The sequence below is a fragment of the Heptranchias perlo genome, unplaced genomic scaffold, assembly GCF_035084215.1.
Source record: "Heptranchias perlo isolate sHepPer1 unplaced genomic scaffold, sHepPer1.hap1 HAP1_SCAFFOLD_59, whole genome shotgun sequence".
Classification (NCBI taxonomy): Eukaryota; Metazoa; Chordata; class Chondrichthyes; order Hexanchiformes; family Hexanchidae; genus Heptranchias; species Heptranchias perlo.
Genome location: NW_027139612.1, coordinates 4,388,631 through 4,394,630, shown reverse-complemented (window position 1 = coordinate 4,394,630; position 6,000 = coordinate 4,388,631).

Below are 6,000 nucleotides of genomic sequence, written 5' to 3'. Positions count from 1 at the left end.
TCCCCGCTCTGGTCTCGCTCTCTCCGCGCTGTTTATATCCCCGCTCTGGTCTCGCTCTCTCCGCGCTGTTTATATCCCCGCTCTGGTCTCGCTCTCTCCGCGCTGTTTATATCCCCGCTCTGGTCTCGCTCTCTCCGCGCTGTTTATATCCCCGCTCTGGTCTCGCTCTCTCCGCGCTGTTTATATCCCCGCTCTGGTCTCACTCTCTCCGCGCTGTTTATATCCCCGCTCTGGTCTCACTCTCTCCGCGCTGTTTATATCCCCGCTCTGGTCTCACTCTCTCCGCGCTGTTTATATCTCCGCTCTGGTCTCACTCTCTCCGCGCTGTTTATATCCCCGCTCTGGTCTCGCTCTCTCCGCGCTGTTTATATCCCCGCTCTGGTCTCACTCTCTCCGCACTGTTTATATCCCCACTCTGGTCTAGCTCTCTCCGCACTGTTTATATCTCCGCTCTGGTCTCGCTCTCTCCGCGCTGTTTATATCCCCGCTCTGGTCTCCCTCTCTCCGCGCTGTTTATATCCCCGCTCTGGTCTCGCTCTCTCCGCGCTGTTTATATCCCCGCTCTGGTCTCACTCCCTCCGCGCTGTTTATATCCCCGCTCTGGTCTCACTCTCTCCGCGCTGTTTATATCCCCGCTCTGGTCTCGCTCTCTCCGCACTGTTTATATCTCCGCTCTGGTCTCGCTCTCTCCGCGCTGTTTATATCCCCGCTCTGGTCTCCCTCTCTCCGCGCTGTTTATATCCCCGCTCTGGTCTCGCTCTCTCCGCGCTGTTTATATCCCCGCTCTGGTCTCACTCCCTCCGCGCTGTTTATATCCCCGCTCTGGTCTCACTCTCTCCGCGCTGTTTATATCCCCGCTCTGGTCTCGCTCTCTCCGCACTGTTTATATCTCCGCTCTGGTCTCGCTCTCTCCGCCCTGTTTATATCCCCGCTCTGGTCTCGCTCTCTCCGCGCTGTTTATATCCCCGCTCTGGTCTCGCTCTCTCCGCGCCGTTTATATCTCCGCTCTGGTCTCGCTCTCTCCGCGCTGTTTATATACCCGCTCTGGTCTCGCTCTCTCCGGGCTGTTTATATCCACGCTCTGGTCTCACTCTCTCCGCGCTGTTTTTATCCCCGCTCTGGTCTCGCTCTCTCCGCGCTGTTTATATCTCCGCTCTGGTCTCACTCTCTCCGCGCTGTTTATATCTCCGCTCTGGTCTCACTCTCTCCGCGCTGTTTATATCTCCGCTCTGGTCTCACTCTCTCCGCGCTGTTTATATCTCCGCTCTGGTCTTGCTCTCTCCGCGCTGTTTATATCTCCGCTCTGGTCTCACTCTCTCCGCGCTGTTTATATCTCCGCTCTGGTCTCGCTCTCTCCGCACTGTTTATATCTCCGCTCTGGTCTCGCTCTCTCCGCGCTGTTTATATCTCCGCTCTGGTCTCACTCTCTCCGCGCTGTTTATATCTCCGCTCTGGTCTCGCTCTCTCCGCGCTGTTTATATCCCCGCTCTGGTCTCGCTCTCTCCGCGCTGTTTATATCCCCGCTCTGGTCTCGCTCTCTCCGCGCTGTTTATATCCCCGCTCTGGTCTCGCTCTCTCCGCGCTGTTTATATCCCGGCTCTGGTCTCCCTCTCTCCGCACTGTTTATATCCCCGCTCTGGTCTCGCTCTCTCCCGCCGCTCACCGACTGAACTGTCGCTCTCTCCGCGCTGTTTGTATCCCCGCTCTGGTCTCGCTCTCTCCCGCCGCTCACCGACTGAACTCTCGCTCTCTCCGCGCTGTTTATATCTCCGCTCTGGTCTCGCTCTCTCCCGCCGCTCACCGACTGGACTCTCGCTCTCTCCGCGCTGTTTATATCTCCGCTCTGGTCTCGCTCTCTCCCGCCGCTCACCGACTGAACTCTCGCTCTCTCCGCGCTGTTTATATCTCCGCTCTGGTCTCGCTCTTTACCGCCGCTCACCGACTGAACTCTCGCTCTCTCCGCGCTGTTTTTATCCCCGCTCTGGTCTCGCTCTTTACCGCCGCTCACCGACTGAACTCTCGCTCTCTCTGCGCTGTTTTTATCCCCGCTCTGGTCTCGCTCTTTACCGCTGCTCACCGCTCTCAGGTCCACTACCGCTCTGCAGGAAAAGCAAGGCAAAGCAGCACCTCCTTCCCCCACTTTACCAAACTCCCACACGTACCGAACTCTCAGCACACTGTGTTGTCCTCACACCGTGCTGTCCGCACTGACAGGCCCCTGTCTTTCGACAGTTGAGACTCAGATGAGTCAGGGCTGCCCCACCTTCAGGGACCAATTGAATCTAGCTAACCAATTAACTTGCTACAGCAGCTCTCTGCTGAAGCCAGACAGAAACTTAGAAATTTAAACTTTTAAATTGACCTTAAACAGTTGAAGCAATATGCACTAGATTTAAAGAGATTAACCCTTAAAGAGATTAACCCTTCAACTCCCACACGTAACGAACTCTCAGCACACTATCTATAGTCATAAAGTAATGGACAGTTGGCAAAAACAATCCAGTCAGGTAGGAGTTGTCCAGACAATCTTCTGATTTGTCATTAGACACGAAATCCACTGCTCCACTGGTCTCGGGTGTGCAGAGAATGTAGCAGCTCACACTGCCACAGCGCTGCGGTCTGAGCAGGAAATGAGTCAGTCTCGGTCATGCACACGTGACTCCACCAGTCCGGGAGTGTCAAAAGGCGCACAGTGAATATTGACCAAAGAGAGCAATCTTGGCTGCTTCCCTTCGATCGTTCAGCTAGTACAGCGGAGGACTGCAATACAATTATCAGATAAAAGCCATCCTTAGGTTTCTGGTTGGAACTAGCGAACGTGCTTTTGGAGTAAGCAGAAATTAGCTCAAGTCCGTTTTCTTTAATTTACAGACAGCCTACAGCTTAACATGTTGGCGCTGAGGCACAGGAGACCTCCTTTCCTTTCTGAAACCTGAAAGCTTTTTGTGTCTGCCCGAAAACGGCTGTTTTGCTCGAGCACTTGCCTCTGCTCACCAGCAGGGCGTACCTTTGAATAACAACACGTCAAACCGCACTCACTTTCAGGCAAATCAGCCTTCCATCAGTCAGACAGACCGACAGACAGACAGAGCTCTCGCTGTTTCCTCAAGCTCGGGCTGCTGTTCTTTTCCGATGACCTCGTCTGCGTTCCGCAGGCTCGGGCTCTTCTCGGCATCATTCACGATTACTGTGCCTTCCCGTTCTGCGGTTGCTCACTTGCGAATACTCGATACCGCGGATTGGAACAAAGTATTGAAAAAATTCAGGGAGGTGGCAATTCGTGGCGCTGTTTGGAGGCGAGTGTGAAGCGACTATTGTGAAGGACAATTGGTCTCGCTAAGCAGGGGAATTAGCTCAAATGGTAGAGCGCTCGCTTAGCATGCGAGAAGTAGCGGGATCGATGCCCGCATTCTCCACTCACTTCTTTACCTTGGGGAATTGTCCCGAAACAAAAATGGTGTCAGTTTTCAGCAAATCCAGAACCCACGTCAATCCTCAGCTTCGATGAACAGAGGTCAAGGAGCAGTAAATCTTTTGGTGTGCTGCAGTCAGCAAAAGTTTTTGATTTTAGTGTTTAGCAAAGATGGAAAGATGAAGTGAGACATGGAAAAAAGCTTCACAGGCCCTGATATCTTTTCTGTGGATTGAACTCAGGATTTACAAAGTTAATAAAGCTAATATACTCCCTGCTGTGTTGAAAGCGCACGAACGGTGGAGACTGCCAGGCAGCACTGCCAATTAGGTTAGTTTGCAAGCTATCTAAAGTCATAAAGTGATGGACAGTTGGCAAAAAACAATCCAGTCAGCTAGGAGTTGTCCAGACAATCTTCTGATTTGTCATTAGACACGATATCCACTGCTCCACGGTGTGCAGAGAAAGTAGCAGCTCACACTGCCACAGCGCTGCGATCTGAGCAGGAAATGAGTCAGTCTCGGTCATGCACACGTGACTCCACGAGTCCGGGAGTGTCAAAAGGCGCACAGTGAATATTGACCAAAGAGAGCAATCTTGGCTGCTTCCCTTCGTACAGCGGAGGACTGCAATACAATTATCAGGTAAAAGTCATCCTTAGGTTTTTGGTTGGAACTAGCGAACGTGCTTTTGGAGTAAGCAGAAATTAGCTCAAGGCCGTTTTCTTTACTTTACAGACAGCCTACAGCTTAACATGTTGGCGCTGAGGCACAGGAGACCTCCTTTCCTTTCTTAAACCTGAAAGCTTTTTGTGTCTGCCCGAAAACGGCTGTTTTGCTCTAGCAGTTGCCTCTGCTCACCAGCAGGGAGTGCCTTTGAGTAACAACACGTCAAACCGCACTCACTTTCAGGCAAATCAGCCTTCGATCGGTCAGTCAGTCAGACAGACAGAGCTCTCGCTGTTTCCTCAAGCTCTGGCTGCTGTTCTTTTCCGATGACCTCGTCTGCCTTCCGCAGGCTCGGGCTCTTCTCGGCATCATTCACGATTACTGTGCCTTCCCGTTCTGCGGTTGCTCACTTGCGAATACTCGATACCGCGGATTGGAGCAAAGTATTGAAAAAATTCAGGGAGGTGGCAATTCGTGGCGCTGTTTGGAGGCGAGTGTTAAGCGACTATTGTGAAGGGCAAGTGGACTCGCTAAGTCGGGGAATTAGCTCAAATGGTAGAGCGCTCGCTTTGCATGCGAGAAGTAGCGGGATCGATGCCCGCATTCTCCACTCACTTTTCTACCTTGGGGAATTGTCCCGAAACAAAAATGGTGTCAGTTTTCAGCAAATCCAGAACCCACGTCAATCCTCAGCTTCGATAAATCGAGATCAATGAGCAGCAAATCTTTTGGTGTGCTGCAGTCAGCAAAAGTTTTTTATTTTGGTGTTTAGCAAAGATGGAAAGATGAAGTGAGACATGGAAAAAAGCTTCACAGGTCCTGATATCTTTTCTGTGGATTGAACTCAGTATTTACAAAGTTAATAAAACTAATGCACTCCCTGCTATGTGAAAAGCGCACGAACGGTGGAGACTGCCAGGCAGCATTACCAATAAGGTAAGTTTGCAAGCTATCTATAGTCATAAAGTAATGGACAGTTGGCAAAAACAATCCAGTCAGGTAGGAGTTGTCCAGACAATCTTCTGATTTGTCATTAGACACGAAATCCACTGCTCCACTGGTCTCGGGTGTGCAGAGAAAGTAGCAGCTCATACTGCCACAGCGCTGCGGTCTGAGCAGGAAATGAGTCAGTCTCGGTCATGCACACGTGACTCCACCAGTCCGGGAGTGTCAAAAGGCGCACAGTGAATATTGACCAAAGAGAGCAATCTTGGCTGCTTCTCTTCGATCGTTCAGCTAGTACAGCGGAGGACTGCAATACAATTAACAGAGAAAAGTCATCCTTAGGTTTCTGGTTGGAACTAGCGAACGTGCTTTTGGAGTAAGCAGAAATTAGCTCAAGGCCGTTTTCTTTACTTTACAGACAGCCAAAAGCTTAACATGTTGGCGCTGAGGCACAGGAGACCTCCTTTCCTTTCTGAAACCTGAAAGCTTTTTGTGTCTGCCCGAAAACGGCTGTTTTGCTCTAGCATTTGCCTCTGCTCACCAGCAGGGAGTGCCTTTGAGTAACAACACGTCAAACCGCACTCACTTTCAGGCAAATCAGCCTTCAATCGGTCAGTCAGACAGACAGACAGACAGAGGTCTCGCTGTTTCCTCAAGCTCGGGCTGCTGTTCTTTTCCGATGACCTCGTCTGCGTTCGGCAGGCTCGGGCTCTTCTCGGCATCATTCACGATTACTGTGCTTTCCCGTTCTGCGGTTGCTCACTTGCGAATACTCGATACCGCGGATTGGAACAAAGTATTGAAAAAATTCAGGGAGGTGGCAATTCGTGGCGCTGTTTGGAGGCGAGTGTGAAGCGACTATTGTGAAAGGCAATTGGTCTCGCTAAGCAGCGGAATTAGCTCAAATGGTAAAGCGTTCGATTAGCATTCGAGAAGTAGCGATATCGAGGCCCGCATTCTCCATTCACTTTATTA